Genomic DNA, 18,008 nt, shown 5'->3' with positions numbered 1-18,008 from the left:
TTTTTCAGATTTTAAGTGATCTCTACACCCCATGGGGGTTAGGGGGGCTCGAACTCATGACCCCGAGATCAAGAGCTGCATGCTCTTATGACTGAGCCAGCCAGGGACTCCAGCCTCCTTGGTTTTCTTCCTCACTGCCTGCCAGCGCAGTCAGGCCCAGGACTTAGAGGGCACACTCCAGGGAAGCGTTTTAGGCAGATTCTAACCAGAACCCTTTTTGTCAGGGCAAACTGCTCTCTTTTCCTAAGGTAGGATCCCTGGGTTGGCAGCCAAGGATCGCAGCCCGACAGTATCTTCTCCCTTCCGTCAATCCCACTGGAGGTCCTACGTTTCAAATTGTGCCCCAGATGGTACCGGTGCTCTGCTGCGGGAAGGAGGGGTAGGGGGTGGAAGAGAGCTGGGACCTCGGGAGCTGCAAAGGGTAGACGGGGCGAGTGGTCCGGTCCCGGAACTAAAACCCTTCCTGCCAGACTCTGAAATGGGCAATAGCGAATAGCAGCCAGCGAATCCTTCCCCCACCCCACCCACCCTTTACCCCACAGGATCCGTAGAGGTCTCCAAGCCCTGGGCCTCCGAGAGCCCAGTGGAGGCGCTCAGCTGGTCTCCGGGCGGCAGCTGCGCCCTCGGCGTGGAATGACGGTGACCGCCCAGCACTCTGCGCCCGGGAGGCCCCCGGCCCACCGTGCCGCACGGCGAGAAAGGCTCCCGAGGGGCTGGGGTCATCCCCGCGGGCTTCAGGTGTCCGCACGAACGGGCGCCCTCCGGGCGTGATGCTGGGGGGGAGAAGGATGTCTCCAGGCGGCGGACGTGCTCCGAGAAGCCAAGGCGAGGTGTTCGCGTCGACCAGCAGGCCGGGCCCGCTCGGCCCCGCACCACCCGCAGCCCGGGTCCCCGCCGCGGGCGGGGTGGGCGGGTCGGGAAAGTGGGGGTGCCCGTGCCTATTGGGCCTCCGCGAGCTTGCGCTCGCCCGCTGCCCGCAGCGCAGCTCTGCATTGGTCAGCCCGGCGCCCCGCCCGGCTCCCGCGCCCCGATTGGCCGCGGATGTGCCCGACCCCCGGCGAGGGCGCTGAGGCGGAGAGCGGGATTGGTGGTCCCGCCGTCCCCGGGTCGCGGCCGCGCGCTCCGCCCGCCGCTGCGTCCCCACTATGGCGGCGCCCAGGCAGCCCACCGCGTCGTGGGCGCCCGCCGGGGTCCCCCGCGGCTGCCGCCGCCGCCTGCGCCCTCGCCTCCGCCTTCCCGCCCGCGCCGGGCCGGGCGCCGCCTCCCCCCTGCCTCCCTCTCCGCTGCGGTAAGAGCCAGTCGCGCGCGCGTCGGGGCGCGGCAGCCACCGCGGCTAACGGTGTCCGCGCCACCCCTTTCCTCCCCTCCCCTCCCCTCCCTTCCCCCGCCGCCCCGGGTCCCGGCGGGGCGCGCGGAGCCCGCCCGCCTGCTCGCGCTGGGGAAGAAGGGACGGTCGGGACACACGGCCTAGCTGTCCTCGAGTACCGAAGTCCGGTTCGGACTGGGGACTCCGGCCCGGAGCCCGGCCCCTGGGCGACCTCGGCCGGGAAGGGGCCGCCAGGCCTCCGGGGAGGACGGCTGGACCCGGGCCGAGCGGTGTGAGGTCACCTGCGTGCGGGACCCCGCCGCGCTGCGCACCTTGGTGCAGAGGAAGGACGGGCAGGCGGGCCTCGGCTGTGGGAAGGGGAAGGAAAAGTGCAGGGAGAGCTTGAGCGGGAATCTGCAGCGTACTGGTAGCGGCTGTCCTTGCTTACCGCTTTCCTAGCAGCCAGACGTCCTGGAAACCCGGTCAGTTTGATCGGCATAGTACGCCTCCTCTCCTGCTTCCTTTCCCTCTCACACTTTTCTTTCCCCCATTGTTAACTCGCCGGTCTTGCTTGCAAGAGGAAATAATCTTCGTGATGACAGCAGGTTTGGTTAGGATGGTGTCCTACGAATATTTTGGATTCCTTTTTACAACTGCTCATTTTTAGGATTCCTCAATAAGCTTGATTTCTGTTTGTGTTTCCCTCACATGCCAGGGAGGAGTGAAACGTGTTGAGCTATAAAGCATAGTCGTTAATCGAGAGAGAGAGAGAGAGAGAGAGAGAGAGAGAGACCAATGGAGGCAGCTGTTATTTTGTAAAATCTAGGAACTTTTTTTTGTGGATCTAGTTTGCGCTGTCTATACTATATAGCTGGTTGAACGTGAGGGTACAACGAAACACTTATTAGGCTCCCAAAAGTGAAATAGTCCGCATGGGAAATTAGGTTATTTATTTCTGAGTCAGAATCACCTTGGAGTGATGATCATTGAACTGTTTGGTATGCCTTCAAGTCAAAAGGATTAAAAGGAAGCTGGCAGAAAAGTTTATGACCAAATGGTGTTCTCAGATCTCTTAAGGCAATAAACAACTCTTAAGATTTAAGGATGCTTAACTCAAGGACATTTTGAAGTATTAGGTGCTGAAGCTGCCTATTTTGCATGTCTATATAATCGTGATTTACTGAAAATAAGTTATTAAAGAGGAAATAAGATGTGCATGTTCTTAATTGGCTTTGGGTTATCACTAGAGTGTCTAATGAATGCATATTGTGCACAAGGTCATTGGACTGTGGGGAACTCAAGACCTGTAATGAAAGAGACTTGTTCTGACCAGGCCCATGAGATAGTTGTGGGAATAAAGGACACACGGGAAACTGATAACTCATGACGTTGCCTCTGGAATTCCTAGACAGTAGGTATGGAAATCGGGAAAAGGAGAAACCCATGTGTTTGAGGAAGGTTTTACAGGGAAGGTGAGGTTTGACTTGAGCCATGAATGGGTAAGCCTGGGAGGGGGGGAGGGGATGAAGAGGAAGAAGTGAAGAAAGGAGAAAGTGAGGACGGTCTGGGGTGGGGCGGGGCAGGGGAGAACCCGAAGTGCTCAAGGGTGATTCCAGGGCGTTCCTATCAGGGAAAAGTAGGAGATAAATTTGTACAAAAAAGGGAGGTGTAGTGTCAGATTGAGAAGTAACTTTGTCCCAGGAGCGCAAAGGATTAAACCAGTAGTAGCATTTACTTCAGGTGAAGCTGGAGCTAGCATTTAGAAAAATACATGGTAGCACTTTATTTGTTCTTGTCACTTTTGTGATTAACCTCCGCAGTGTGGATGGACAGTCCTCGTAGCTACCCAGGATCTGCCCCTCGAGACTCCCTCTTGCCTTTCTAGACTCTCCTCCCCTCGTGTTCACTTGGGTGCCAGGCCTTGCTGACATACTGCCACGCTGTTTTTGCTTCTTTCCATTTCTACTGTCGTCACACTTATTTGGGGTCATTGATACCATTCTCTTGAGTTGTTGCAGACATCCCCCAACATTTTCTTTTCTTTCCTCCCATCTATGCTGTGTACTGCCATCACCTCCAGACATCTCACTTCCCCAGTCAAGACTTTGAATGGTTCCCTCCTGTCCGTTGAATTAGGCACAGACACGCCTGGCAAAGACACTCCGGGTGAACCAATTTCTTGTCATTCCCTTAGATTTTATTAAGTTTTCCAGGTCAGTAGAAGTATTTGCTCTTTGTGCTTTGCTGTTTGTGCTCCGTATCTTTGCTTATGTTGCTTTTTCTATCTTAAATGACCCCCTTGAGTCTCTAATTGTTGGTTCTTACCCGTGTTTCAGGGCCATGTGATATGGAACTTCCTTTGTGAAACTTCTCTGTACTTTTCTTCCCATCTACATGGGACTTGTCTCTCCTTTAAACCATTGTAACGCTGGCGTCTGCCTTTTTGGCACAGTCGTCAACGTAAGACTGCAACTTTTTCGAGACATAGACTATCTTCGTCATCTAGCATGGTATTTTGTACATAGTAGGTACTTGACAGGTGTGTTTTATATTGCACATAGCCTGGAACAGAGATGGATGCAAAGAAAGTAACTTATGTGAGAGAATTCCTTACTAAGAGATCTGACGTATTGATCTGATGTATTGATCTGGATAACTTGGATTAGACTGCATATCAAAAGCCCATTAAGACTTAAGTGGCTTAATAGAACAAAAGTTGATTTTTCGTTCATGCACAGGGAACTCTGCTCCTCACAGTCACTCAGGGACCCAGACTGATGGAAACTCCATCTGAACATAGTGTTTTCCATGATCACTTCGATTGAGTGAAAGATGGTGGTTAAGGGGCACTGATTTTGTTTTTTTAAGTTTGTTTATTTTGAGAGAGAGAGCAATCAGGGGAGGGGCAGAGAGAGAGGATCCCAAGCAGGTTCTGTGCTGTCAGGGCAGAGCATGAAATGGGGCTCGATCTCACGAACTGTGAGCCAAAACCTAGTCAGATGCTTGGCTGACTGAGCCACCCAGGCACCCCAAGGGGCACTGATTTTTATTTTCATTTTTAAAGTTTACTTATTTATTTTGAGAGAAAGAGAGTGCAAGCAGGAGAAGGGCAGAGAGAGAGAGAGGGAGGGAGAATCCCAAGCAGGCTCTGTGCTGTCAGCGCAGAGCCAGACGCAGGGCTCAAACCCACAAACTGTGAGATCATGAGCTGAGCTGAAATCAAGAGTCGGACGCTTAGCCAGCTGGGCCACCCAGGCACCCCAAGGGGCACTGATTTTTGAAGTCTCGGTCCCAAATGGCATGTGTCACTTTTGGTCACATTTCATGGACTGAGGCAAGTCACGTGGCCACACCTGACTTTAAAGAAGAGCGGGATATCGCAGTTAGCATGTGCCTGGGAAGCAAAGAGTTGGACATAATTGGTGGACGGCACGAAGGACCGCTACATCATTTATGACTATCACAGCCCCTAGAAGATTGGAAGTAGCAAAATCAGCTGGCCCGGTAGAGACCAGCACATTGACAGTAGCAAGAAATGGTCGCTTTAACTTGGCATGAGATGAAGGTGAATTGGGAAGCTGGAACTCCGTAACAGGCACTGTACCTGCCCACAGGCCAGGGCTGCTGGTACAGGGTATACCCTAACCACAGAGCAGTCATGCCTAAGGGCATCACAGTTTTACAGTGCCCTCAGTAATGAACACCTGAATGGTCCAAAAATAGTTAAGTTCTATTCAAGTTATTTAGCCAGAAAGGGTGAAGTAACTTGAGGTACATTATTGCTTGCTGAACTAAGAAGGACTCTTAGTTTCACGTTGGTTTAATTGGGTTTGCTTGAGGCCGTCAAACTTGGGTATTTGGCGAGGGGATTTCACTTTTGGTAAAGAAGAGAAGCAGAGAGCGGTTGGAGCTGTGGTTCAGAAGACAGGATCTGGGTTGAAATCTTGTCTCTGCCACTAATTGTCTGACACTGAGCAAGCATCTTATTCTTGAGCCCGAGATTCCCCATCAGTAAAATGCGCAGGGTGTTCTCAGTGCATAGGGTGAATAAAAAGGGTTCGTTTATGGCAAGTGCTTTGCGCAGTACCTCGTTCAGAGGACGCACCCCTGTTCAGGGACATCACCAGCAGCAGTAGCGGGATTTGAAAAACCTTTGAGAAAACCCAGGAATGTAGGTAGAGGTGTTCCCCCAGATTTTCCTTCCTTTTTCCTTTCCTTGGATAGCATTCCTGTCACACCTTTCTTATTTTCATATGTGTCGTATTTTATATGACGAAGCTGTGTGCCTGTCTGTGTCCCCCATCCCACTCGACACCCTACTTGTGACCCAAGTATTTACTGAACAGGTGCTGCGTGCAAGGCTCTGTGCTGGGTCATGGCATTGTAAGTAAGAAAGGTGTGTCCCTGGCCTGAAGGGGCCTGTAGTCTGGTAGGACCGGAAGCCAGTGAACTCAGCAGTGAAAATACATTTGAGGGGCCTGTGGGATCTCCTAAAAGGGGACCTGCTGTCACACTGGAATATAAATCATGGTTTTCCGGAGACGTTCACACCAGCCCAAGTCTTGAAGAACGACTAGTTATAAGAAGGGTGGATGTGGGTTTGAAAGGCTTTCAGGCAGGAAATGTGTGTAATGCCCTAGAAACACGAGAATGTGGCTACATCCTGAGGACACTTGAGTGGCAGGAGGAAAGGGTATGTTTGTGGAGTGTGTGGAGGCTGCAGGAGGCGGCTTGCGAAGGCTGTGAGTTCAGGGGACAAAGCTTTTATCCTGCGCATGATTAGTAGCCACGGAGGGGTTCCAGGGTAGGAAATCAGCTCTGCCTTTTAGGAAGGTCCCTGTGTGTGGAGGGCGCAGAGGAGTGATTATCCCGTTTCCCTGACAGGGGAAGTGCTGAGGTGTGCAGCCACAGTTCTGAGCCTGCTACACGAGGGTTGTAAAATATTTATGTGTGGGGAGAGAGGAGAAGGAGGCGAGTGCGGGGAGGGTACCAGTTGGACTACTGCCATGATGCAAAGGCTGTGTCCGTGCCCTTCCTGGGCGGGAAGAGCGCCCTGGACGGGGGCCAGCAGACCAGGGTTTCAGTCATGGCTTCCGCAGTTTCTACAGTAGGACCCCGGGCCAGTTTCAGAACCCCTTGTGTCTTGGTTTCCAGATTTGTAAAATGGGGTAAAAAACAGCTACCTTGCAAGATTGCTGCCCTGGAGACTCGGGCAAAAAGATGTCAAAAGCCTGGTGCTATTAGATAACATAAGGGACCTTCTTCTAATAAAAATAATAATTTTAAGGGGCGCCTGGGCGGCTCAGTTGGTTAAGCTTCCGACTTCAACCTATGTCATGATCTCGCTGTTCCCGAGTTCGAGCCCTACATCGGGCTCTGTGCTGACAGCTCGGAGCTCGGAGCCTGGAGCCTGTTTCAGATTCTGTGTCTCCCTCTCTCTCTGCCCCTCTTTTACTCGTGCTCTCTCTCTTTCTCTCTCTCTCTCTCTCTCTTTCTCTCTTTCTCAAAATTAAATAAACATTTAAAAAATGATAATGATAATAATAGTTTTAAGACTTCTAAGCTTTAGCATATTACCTGGCTCATGGTAGGTGATGAAATCATTAGCCTTAAATCCCACCATCTAGAGATAACCACTGCCATCCCTGTGGTTCTATTTGTGCATTTTAAATGGTTGGTGATGCTGGTCTGTCTGGGAGTGTTAGGCATCAGGGGATTGTTCTGAGATCAAGAAGGGAAGAGTTGATACAGATATCATACCAACTTAAACATTCTTTAAAGGCCAGCACATTATATATGGCTCTTCAGCTGCTGCCAGCCCTCACCCAGAAGTCACACATGCACATGTGCACATACTCTTGCTACTGGTGTTACTATATAATGTGCTCACTGCATGTGCAACAAAAAAGTGTGTATTTCTTCAGCCTGTTGTCATCATCGACGGCTTCCCCCCTGAAATTTTGCTCCTCCTCAGTCTTCTGAGCATGTTTTTATTTTTTATTAAAAGCTTTTTTTAACATTTATTTATTTTTTTAATGTTTATTTATTTTTGAGACAGAGAGAGACAGAGCGTGAACAGGGGAGGGGCAGAGAGAGAGGGAGACACAGAATCTGAAACAGGCTCCAGGCTCTGAGCTGTCAGCACAGAGCCCGACGCGGGGCTCGAACTCACGGACCATGAGATCATGACCAGAACCGAGGTCGGACACTCAACCGACTGAGCCACCCAGGCGCCCCTGAACATGTTTTTAAAGATGATAATGGAACTTTAATTGGGTTTGTTCTGCATTAGGTTCCTCCCTGGTCATCCTGGCTGACAAGAGTTCCTCCCCTCTGAGCTCCTGTACCACTTAATTTATGTTATTCTGATTAAATGTCATCTACTGCCTTGTCTTATCATTATTTGTCTATATATCAGTACATTTTCCCATTCCTTGATGTCAGTTTTTCTTACACAGTAATAGAAAGATGGCATGTTTGTGTATTTTTAACATGACTTAAAAACCCACTGAAGCCTTTTGTTTGAAATATGTTGAACAGGTTAGAAAATTCTATGACTGGGGTGCCTGGCTGACTCGGTTGGTAGAGTATGCAACTCTTGATCTTGGGGTTGTAAGCTGGAGCCCCACATTGGGTGTAGAGATTACTTAAAAGTAAAATGTTTAAAAAAGAGAAAATTCTATTGCTAGATTTAAAAAAAAAAAGTTTGTTTATTTTGAGAGAGAGCACACATGTGTGCATGTGGGAGAGGGGTAGAGAGACTGGGAGAGAGAGAATCCCAAGCAGGCTCCTTGCTGTCAGTGCAGAGCCGGATGCTGGGCTTGATCTCACGAACTGAGATCATGACCTGAGCCAAAGTCAAGAGTCGGACGCCTAACTGATTGAGCAACTCAGGTGCCCCAAGTTTTTTTCTTAATTAATTAACTAATGTAATCTCTACATCCAGTGTAGGGCTCAAACTCATGACCCCGAGATCAAGAGTTGTATGCTCTTCTGACTGAGCCAGCCAGGTACCCCACTAAGTTTTTTTTTTTTTTTTTTTAATTGAAGTCTAGTTAACGCTTTATTACTAAATCTTTAAAACATATAAAAAATAAATTATACAGCAGTGATTCTTAGGGTTTTTAGTCTCAGGATCCCTTTATAAATTTAAAAATTATTGAAACCCCAAAGAACTTCTACTTCTGTGGGCTTTGTCTATTGATATTTAATGTACTAAAAATCACTGAGAAAACTTTAAATCCTAAGAATACAACCATACATTCCATTAGCTGTGAGGACAGTGATGTGACAACAGCTGTTATGTAGCCTTTGGATAATCTGCTAGACCCTTGTGAGAAAATGAGAGTGAATAAGGCAAATGGTGTGTTCGAAGTATTATAAAAGTAATTTTAAACTCATGGATCTGCTGAAAGGGCCTTGGGGACCCTCATGGGTACATGGACCACTTTGATGACTACTGACATATAAATGTGAGAGTTTTTATAAGTGACACTTTTATATCTTTTTGGCAACAAAGTAACATAAGGGTGGATATACTACCAAACATTGGTATCCAAATGCGTTCAACACAGTATATTTTTTTAAAAAAGTAACTAGTTTCTAGCTTTGGTTAAGACAAGTCCTTTACCTTGAAAGGACAATTGTGTGTATTTTTGGAATATCTGCAAAGTACCATACTGCTAACAGACATTTGTCATGCCAGTCATGGTCAGCAAACTTGGAACACGAGTATTTTTGTAAAAGAAAAATACACAACTGCTCTTTTAGTTCTAGAAATCTTAATATGCTGTCTGTCAGACAATACTTAGAGAACTTCTTTGGGATGTAAGAGTTTCGTGGTTACTCACTGTCTCATTATCAAATTTGGTTATGATCCTATTTCAGAGATTCGATTCTTACGAGATTAGCGACATTAATGTCATTCTGTAATGCGTAAACTGCACTGCATCACAGAGCAGGTGAACAAATAATGATCCACTCTCCTCCGTGCTGTGGGACTTTCATACTTCCTGAGGATTTTTCCTGAGCCTCGTGCCGCAAGACATTTGACATGGGGTTGTGTAAGTGTCGGTTGAAGTTAAATGTTAGAAATGTTTATAAGTAAAAGTTTTGTTTCTTTCCATACTTTGGTGAATCATTTTGAGTATGCTTTGAGATGCACAGCCTGTCTGAAGGCAAAGGGCCTGAGGTATTGCAGTAGCCTCTTCTTGCTCTTGGCTTAGTCTTTTCCAGGCTGTGCTCCATATCACTATCCCAGTGATCTTTCCAAAATACAGATCTGACTGTATCATTTCTCTGCTTAATCCCCGAAGTGGTTTTCCATTGCCAATGGGATAAATTTCAGACTCTTTAGCATGGCATCTAAGGCCTCTCCTACCCTTTTACTGCCTCACCTTCTTTGCTGAAGCTTTTCCTATATGTCATTAATTTCCATCATCTTACAATGTTTGTATTCTAACTGCATGCACCACCCTGTTCTCTCTCGAGGGCAGACATTACACTGTGTTCCTACTGTTGTACTCAGGTGCCTAATAATGGCTTCTGCCTGGACGTATGTTATAATATACATTCTATACATTAAGCTAACATGTTGTCTGTAGATAAATGTTACATGTTCTATATGACGTATATAGTATTAGATATATATATATATATATATATATGTATACACACACATATATATAAAGCATGGCAGATAAACAATGTGGAACTACTATGTAGGCCTAAGACATTTAATGTCTCAAATAACAGGAGTGAAGAGAACAGTTAACTTGTATTTTCTTTCTTTCTTTCTTTCTTTCTTTCTTTCTTTCTTTCTTTCTTTCTTTCTTTTCTTTCTCTCTCTCTCTCTCTCTCTCTCTCCCTCCCTCTTTCTTTCTTCCTTCCTTCCTTCCTTCCTTTCTGGCTGTCTCTCTTTAGATCATGTGTGTATGTATGTAGTCTCCCTGCCCAGTGTGGGGCTTGAACTCATGACTCTCAGATCAAGAATTGGATGCTCTACTGACTGAGCCACCCAGGTCCCTTAAATGCTTTATTATTTTTTTTTTAATTTAATGCTTATTTATTTTTGAGAGAGAGAGAGAGAGAGAGAGAGAGAGAGAGAGAGAGAGAGAGATTGTGAGTGGGGGATGGTCAGAGAGAGAGGGAGACACAGAATCTGAAGCAGGCTCTAGGCTCTGAGCTATCAGCACAGAACCCGACATGGGGCTTGAACTCACAAACAGTGAGATGAGACCTGAGCTGAAGTCGGATGCTTAACCAACTGAGCCACCCAGGTGGCCCTGTTTTATTTATTTTTTAACTTTATTTATTTATTTTTAGTACTTTCTCTACCCAACTTGGGGCTCAAACTCACAACCCTGAGGTCAAGAGTCGCATACTCTACCCTCTGAGCCAGCCAGTGCCCCCATATTTTCTAATATTGTATTTTATGCTTAAAACAACAGAACACTATAATGATACCTATCACTAGGTCTTTTTTTATTTTTTCTTTTTTAATGTTTATTTATTTATTTATTTTTTTTAATTTTTTTTTTTTCAACGTTTATTTATTTTTGGGACAGAGAGAGACAGAGCATGAACGGGGGAGGGGCAGAGAGAGAGGGAGACACAGAATCGGAAACAGGCTCCAGGCTCCGAGCCATCAGCCCAGAGCCTGACGCGGGGCTCGAACTCACGGACCGCGAGATCGTGACCTGGCTGAAGTCGGACGCTTAACCGACTGCGCCACCCAGGCGCCCCTTTAATGTTTATTTTTGAAAGGGGGCCAGGGGACAGAGGATCAGAAGCAAGCTCTGCACTGACAGCAGGAAGCCCGACATGGGGCTTGAACTCACAAACTGTGAGATCGTGACCTGAGCCGAAGCCAGACAGGCAACTGCCTGAGGCACCCAGGTGCCCCTAAAGTCTTAATATGCCATATCGTATCAGAGTTTTGTTTTGTTTTGCTTAAAGAGATAGAACGTTACATTTCCAATAAATGCCTCATAAGTATTTTTCCCTAGTCTTTTTCCTCGTTCACCAGAGAAAACTATCTTGAATTTAAAGTTTTTAAAGCCCCATACGTGTTTTTATGCTTTTGCCACATGTTATATCCCACGTACTGTACATACCAGGGGTTGGCGAATGAACTTGCGGGTTTTATTGGAATACTGCCATGCCCATGTTTAAGTGTTGTTATTGACTGCTCTCATGCTATAGTTTTCTGGACACATTGCCGTCTCCCAGCCCCCTTCAGCCCCCGCCTGTTGATCTCAATTGGCTCAGACAAAGGAGGGTCATCTCCTCAAACTGATTGCGTTCAGCAATTTTTAAACTTCCACATAGAATTTACCTTTTCCAAATAAGACATCATGTCTACAACCTTGTCCTCCAAACACCATTAAAACAGTGTTAAGCAAAACCCCCTTAAAACCAAATCTTAACAGCTCCTATTCCGAAAGGGTTGTTTTTTGTTTGTTTGGTTTTTGAGTAAAAACAAAGATCTGAAAGTTTTGTTTCCTTGGGTAACCCCTCCCCAACCCCCCTTTTCCTCAGCTACTTCTGAAGGGAGTATCTGACCAGGGAGAAAACATTTTCTGTCTTCTGTTTTTATCATCTTGGTAGATATCTAATTTTCACTTAGTCACTGACCACCTGTGTTATAGGAGCCTGGGTCCAATCAGGGGAGAGAAACCACATGGGACTTTGAGCAGTCAAGCTTTAAGAATTATTATTGTTGTTGTTATTATTATTATTATTATTATTATTATTTTAAATGTTTGTTTACTTTTGATCACACTCACAGAATGTGAGCAAGGGAGGGGCAGAGAGAGAGAGAGAGAGAGAGGGAGACACAGAATCTGAAGCAGGTTCCAGGCCTTGAGCTGTCAGCACAGAGCCCATGCGGGGCTTGAACCCATGAACTGTGAGATCATGACCTGAGCCGAAGTCGGACGCTTAACCAACTGAGTCACCCAGGTGCCCCCAAACTTCATGAATTGTTAACTATAACAGGGATTTGGAGTAACATGAAATCAACTAGTAACTAAAAAAATAAGCACGTGGAAGGATGCTTAACATCATTTTTTTATTATTAAAACAATTTCTTAAAAATGTTTATTTACTTTTGGAGAGAGAGAGAGAGAGCACAAGTGGGGAAAGGGGCAGAGAGAGAGGGAGACACAGAATCCTAAGCAGGCTCCCTGCTCTGAGCTGTCCGCACGGAGCCTGGGCTCGAACTGACGGACCGCGATATTGTGACCTGAGCCGAAGTTGGAAGCTTAACCGACTGAGCTGCCCAGGTGCCCCTCCTCAACATCATTAACTAATGGAATGCAAAGCAAAACCAGATTGAGACGCTTGCCCTCACCCCAGCTCTCTCTAATTATCCATTTTTGTATCTATACATCTGTTGTTCCATTTGCTTGGTTCATACCCACTAGGATGGCTGTAATCAAAAAGATAGATAAGAACTAGGGTTGGCACAGGTGTGGAGAAATCAGAACTCTCACAACCTTGCTGATGGGAACATACAAAGGTACAGCTGGCATTTCCTCAAACAGTTAAACATAGAGTCACCATATGTACCAGGTATATTTCACTCCTAGGTGTATACCCAAGTGCATTCATAAGTATATACCCAAGAGAAATTAAAACTTATGTCCATGTAGAAACTTGCACATCAGTGTTCCTAGCAGCATTATTCAGCCAAAAAGTGGAAACAACCCAACGTCTGTCAACTGATAAATGGATGAATAAAATGTGATGTGTTCGTATGATGGAATGTTATTTGGCAATAAAAAGAAATGAAATACTGATAACATGCTACAATATACATGAACCTTGAAAATGTTATGCTAAGTGAAAGGAGCCTGTCACAGAAGACCACATATTGTATTATTCCATATACAGTAAAACCTTGGTTTGCGAGCGTAATTTGTTCTGGAAACATGCTTGTAATCCATAACATTTGTATATCAAAGCAAATTTCCCCATAAGAAATAATGGAGGGGCGCCTGGGTGGCTCAGTTGGTTAAATGTCCGACTTCAGCTCAGGTCATGATCTTGCGGTTTGTGGGTTCAAGCCCTGCATCAGCTCTGTGCTGGCAGCTCAGAGCCTGGAGCCTGCTTCAGATTCTGTGTTTCCCTCTTTCTGCCTCTCTCGCTTTCAAAAATACATAAACATTTAAAAAATTAAAAAAAAAAAAGAAATAATGGAAACTCAGATGATTCGTTCCACAACCCAAAAATATTGATATAAAAATGATTACAATACTATAATATAATACAAAGTAATAAATAAAATACAAAATGTGAAGAAAAGTAAATTAACCTGCACTTACCTTTGGAAACCTTTGTGGCTCATGCGAGGGAGACGAGAGAGGAGGGTTATCGTGTCAGACGACTTTCACTATCACTAACGGAATCACTGCTATCTCTTGGCTCAATGTAATCTTTTTCCTTTTGTGCAACTTTAGCAAGGAACCTTTCCAATGACACTTGCTTTTGCCTCCTTCTGAGGATGTTGCAGAAATGTGACATTGCATTATCATTAAACAGATTCATTGTTTGCCCCGCTACAGCCTTATTTGGGGGCTACAGCCTTATTTGGGTAGTGCTTTTCTGCAGAATTTCGTTTTGCACTGTTTCCCACATTTTACACATCTCCCTAACTTCATTTAAAGTGAGGGATTCCTCCACCTTTTTCTCCTCCTTCTCTGCAGATGAGATGCAGACATAGACTTCTTAGAAAATCTTACAGTTTCGGCCACTCGCATACCTTGTTCGTACTTCTTGATGATTTCCTTCTTAATTTCCACCGTAATCATCTCCTTCTTACCACTGTTCTTTTAAACTTTTTTCTGCATGGGGACCATTGTATATGCTCACATGGATGTTGACTACAGTACAGTATTAGTAAACCCTTGTCATCTACTGTATTTAATATAACTGGCAACAAGGCAGCAGAGGAAAGGGTCTATGTCTGTAAGCAGCCTGACCTAGCGTGAAGCAAAGCATTCCTAAGCTTACTCTTGTATGGAAAAGCAGAGGACTGTCTGTAGGTGCTTTGAAGTGACAAAATTATCCTAGTGCCAGGTGTGGGCACCTTCCAGTGTTCTGAAAAATCACTGATTTCTGCCAAACACTGCAGCCTGAGACGGAGCATCTGAGCATGGGAGACGATCACCCACAATCCTGCAACGTGCGCCAAGAGAGAAGAACCATTGACTCCATTGTGATCATGTGACATTCAGTGTTCTATGCTACTGGTGTTGCAAGACATCGCTCATTTATCAAGTTAAAATATATTAGAAATGTTTGCTCTTCTTGCGGAACACTCGCAGAACAAGTTACTCACAATCCAAGGTTTTACTGTGTATGAAATGTCTACAGACATTTGCCTATTCTGTGGAACAGAAAGTAGATTAGGGCTCAGAGAACGGGATGTTGGGCAGGGGGGTAACAGCTAAGAGGTGCTGGGTATTGTTTTGGGGTGATGGAAATCTTCTAAAATTGATTGTAGTAATGTTTGCCCAACTATGTAAAAATACTAAAAGCCATAGAAATGTATACTTTGGGTGAATTGTATGGTATGTGAATGATATCTCAATAAAGCTTTTCTTTTTTCTTTTTTTAATGTTTTATTTATTTTTGGGAGAGAGAGAGAGAGCGAGCAGGGGATGGACAGAGAGAGGGAGTCATAGAATCCAAAGCGGGCTCCAGGCTCTGAGCTGTCAGCACAGAGCCCTACACGGGGCTCGAACTCACGAACTGTGAGATCATGACCCCAGCTGAAGTCAGACACCTAACCGACTGAGCCACCTGGGCGCCCCTTCTTTTTTTTTTTTTTTAATTTTTTATGTTTATTTATTTTTGAGTGAGAAAGAGACAGAGCACGAGTGGGGAGAGGCAGAGAGAGAGGGAGACACAGAATCTGAAGCAGGCTCCAGGCTCCGAGCTGTTGGCACAGAGCTTGACACAGGGCTTGATTTCATGAACTGTGAGATCATGACCCGAGCCAAAGTTGGACGCTTAACCGACTGAACCACCCAGGTGCCCCTCGATGAAGCTTTTCAAAAGAAGTAAAGAGGACTCTAAAGAATATAGATGTAGCAGATATAAGGAGCAGCCCCCACCCCAGGGCTGAGAGAGAGTGCTCCATGAGGAGCCCCCCAGTCTCCCCCACACCTGCTGCAGGCTAAGTTACAGACTTTGTGGACATGACCATGACTCACTGGGTTGCAGATGAGTTCCTGTGATGCCGCATGGTGGAATTAGTGGGAAACCAGCCTTCTGGGGTGTTGGGGGAAGCTGTTTGCACAGAGGGGTCTCATGAGAGGCACTGGTACAAAACTGCCCAGGAGGGGTGCTGAGGGCAGCTGTTGGCTGCTGCTACTCATTGCTGATGGCTGGGCACTGGAAAAGCCAGGTGCGCTGTAGGAGCCTACCTAGAGGAACACACTGGCACCCAGAAGCAAAACTATTTTCCTCCTGCAGTAGCTCTTCAGCAACTTCTGACAAAGCTCCACGTCATGCGAGCTGGCAAAGAAAAATACTTAAAAGGGCCTGGGCTCATTTTCACAGAGCAAGCAAAAAGGGTGAATGTGGAACTGAAAGGCAATGAATCTGTAACCCACGCAGAAGTCACCGGGACCTCAGCATACCTCTAGCTTTTTAATTCCCTTTGGAGGTCCCGAGGTAATCCTTGCCCTTAGGCTGTTGTGGTTTGGAGAAGCCAAAGACGCTGTATCTTTGGGCCAACTTGCCCTTAGCCCAGCTCTCTCTAATCCATTTTTACATCTTGTTTCCTCTTCTGTTTGCGCAGTTCTCTTTTTCAGATACCATTTACACTTATGCTGGATCTCCTGTGACTACTACTGCTGCATGTTTTTGTTTTGTTGTTTGGGTTTTAGTAATCCTCTTAACACTTTTTATTCTTTTTCATTTTATCTTGCTCATTTTTTTATCCACCATGGCTTGCTTGCTTTCTTTCTTTCTTTCTTTCTTTCTTTCTTTCTTTCTTTCTTTCTACAGATTTTATTTTTTTTAAGTAAGCTCTACATCCCACATGGGGCTCCAACCCACAACCCCAAGACCAAGAGCTGCATGCTGTATGGACTGAGCCGGCCAGGTGCCCCACCGTTGCTCTCATGACTCTTACTGTCTTTTCAGCAGTGACCACTTTGTTCTCTTCCACTGAGGTTTTAATTTCCATAATGTTGTTAGTTTTCTTTGTTTACTCTTTCTGAATGCTAATTTTATTTTATTATTTTTTTTAATGTTGTCTTACTGTTTTTTCCCTGAGCGCTGCCTGTAGTCTCTGCTCTTAGTTATCTCTTGCTTTATAGCGCCATTTGGGAGTGGGTGGGGCTGGGGTAATCTTTGTTAATGATCTTCATCTGTTCTGTGACAACATTTTTCCTGTCCTGTGGTCTTCATCTACTATGCTTCTCCCCACCTCCCGGTTCCTCTCTAACATTGTTGCAGCATTTTTGTTTAGATCCTATACTGATTTCTTTTTACTATTTTTATTTTCTTTTAAGAGGTTATGGCTAGTTCCTCTTTTTTTTTTTTTAAGTTTATTTATTTTGAGAGAGAGAGAGAGAGAGAGAAAGCAAGTGGGGTAGGGGCAGAGAGAGCAGGGGACAGAGGATCCAAGGCCGGTTCCATGACGACAGCAGAGAACCCGATGTGGGGCTCGAACTCAAACCGTGAGATTATGACCTGAGCCGAAGTCAGATGCGTAACTGACTGAGCCACCCAGGCGCCCTTTTATTATTGTTTTGATATATTCTAGGGCGTCTTCAAGTGGAAAAGTTATGTGACTGAAGCCAGGTCAGGATTTGAATTCTGGCTTTGTCACTGACTGGCTCTGTGATCTCAAGGTAATTTAACCTTTCTGTGTCTCAGTTTTTTCTCTATACAATGGGAACAGTAACTTCACAGGATTGGTGAGAAGATTCAGTGAGTTAAGTTGTTCAAAACTCTTAGAACTGTAGCCAGTTCACGGTGTGTGCTGTATGAATATTAACAATATTAACCTACCCTACACACTTACTTGCACCTAGAAAATGCACAGCTTTTTTGCATAGAAGGATTTAACATATTGCATATTAATTACTTAAATCTGCCTAGTCATGCATAACATCTGAATAGGAGGTATGCATTCAGCAAAAATGTTTTCAAAAAAATTGATGAGCTTTTCAGTAATTTTTTGGGAAGCTGGATAATAAATAGTACAGTATATAATAACTTCTAATTAGCTTGCCTTGAAAATATTCATAGGAGACATGCTCAGGAAATACTTTGGTTTTTGCTCTGCATGCTTTTGTCATACTTGAGTTTATATCCAATAGGGACTGATATTTGAAGGTCAGCAAAATTCTGACATTTTAGACTAAAAATTCTTGCTAGGTATAGTTCAGAAAATAACCATATTGTAGGATGTTTTAGAAATTATAGGAGTTTGATACAGTTTGTTTCAATGAGTTCATATTTTTAATATAATTTTATTTTCATGGCTAAATTAAAATAACCTAGCATTATATGCCTTTTGTACCTTTTTAAAATGTTTTTATTTATTTTGAGAGAAAGAGAGAGACAGAGTGTGAGCGGGGGAGGGGCAGAGAGAGAGGGAGACACAGGATCTGGAGTAGACTCCAGCCTCTGAGCTGTCAGCACAGAGCCTGATGCGGGGCTCGAACTCACAAACCATGAG

The 18,008-nt window shown here is 45.4% G+C and overlaps 1 protein-coding gene across 1 annotated transcript in view; it reads left to right on the top strand.

The window, feature by feature from the left end:
- Positions 1 to 1,227: 1,227 nt before the first annotated feature.
- ST3GAL3 (ST3 beta-galactoside alpha-2,3-sialyltransferase 3) overlaps positions 1,228 to 18,008 on the top strand; it is a 200,096-nt gene continuing 183,315 nt past the window's right edge. Inside the window, exon 1 of the mRNA XM_047084561.1 lies at positions 1,228 to 1,288. The gene's annotated coding sequence lies outside the window, so the exon portion shown is untranslated. The remainder of the gene's footprint in view (positions 1,289 to 18,008) is intronic.

Source organism: Lynx rufus, unplaced genomic scaffold, assembly GCF_022079265.1.
Source record: "Lynx rufus isolate CCGP_SWC_20201006 ecotype Redwood Valley unplaced genomic scaffold, mLynRuf1.p SCAF_2, whole genome shotgun sequence".
In the NCBI taxonomy this organism is placed as follows: domain Eukaryota; kingdom Metazoa; phylum Chordata; class Mammalia; order Carnivora; family Felidae; genus Lynx; species Lynx rufus.
This window is presented reverse-complemented; position numbering and strand designations above follow the sequence as displayed.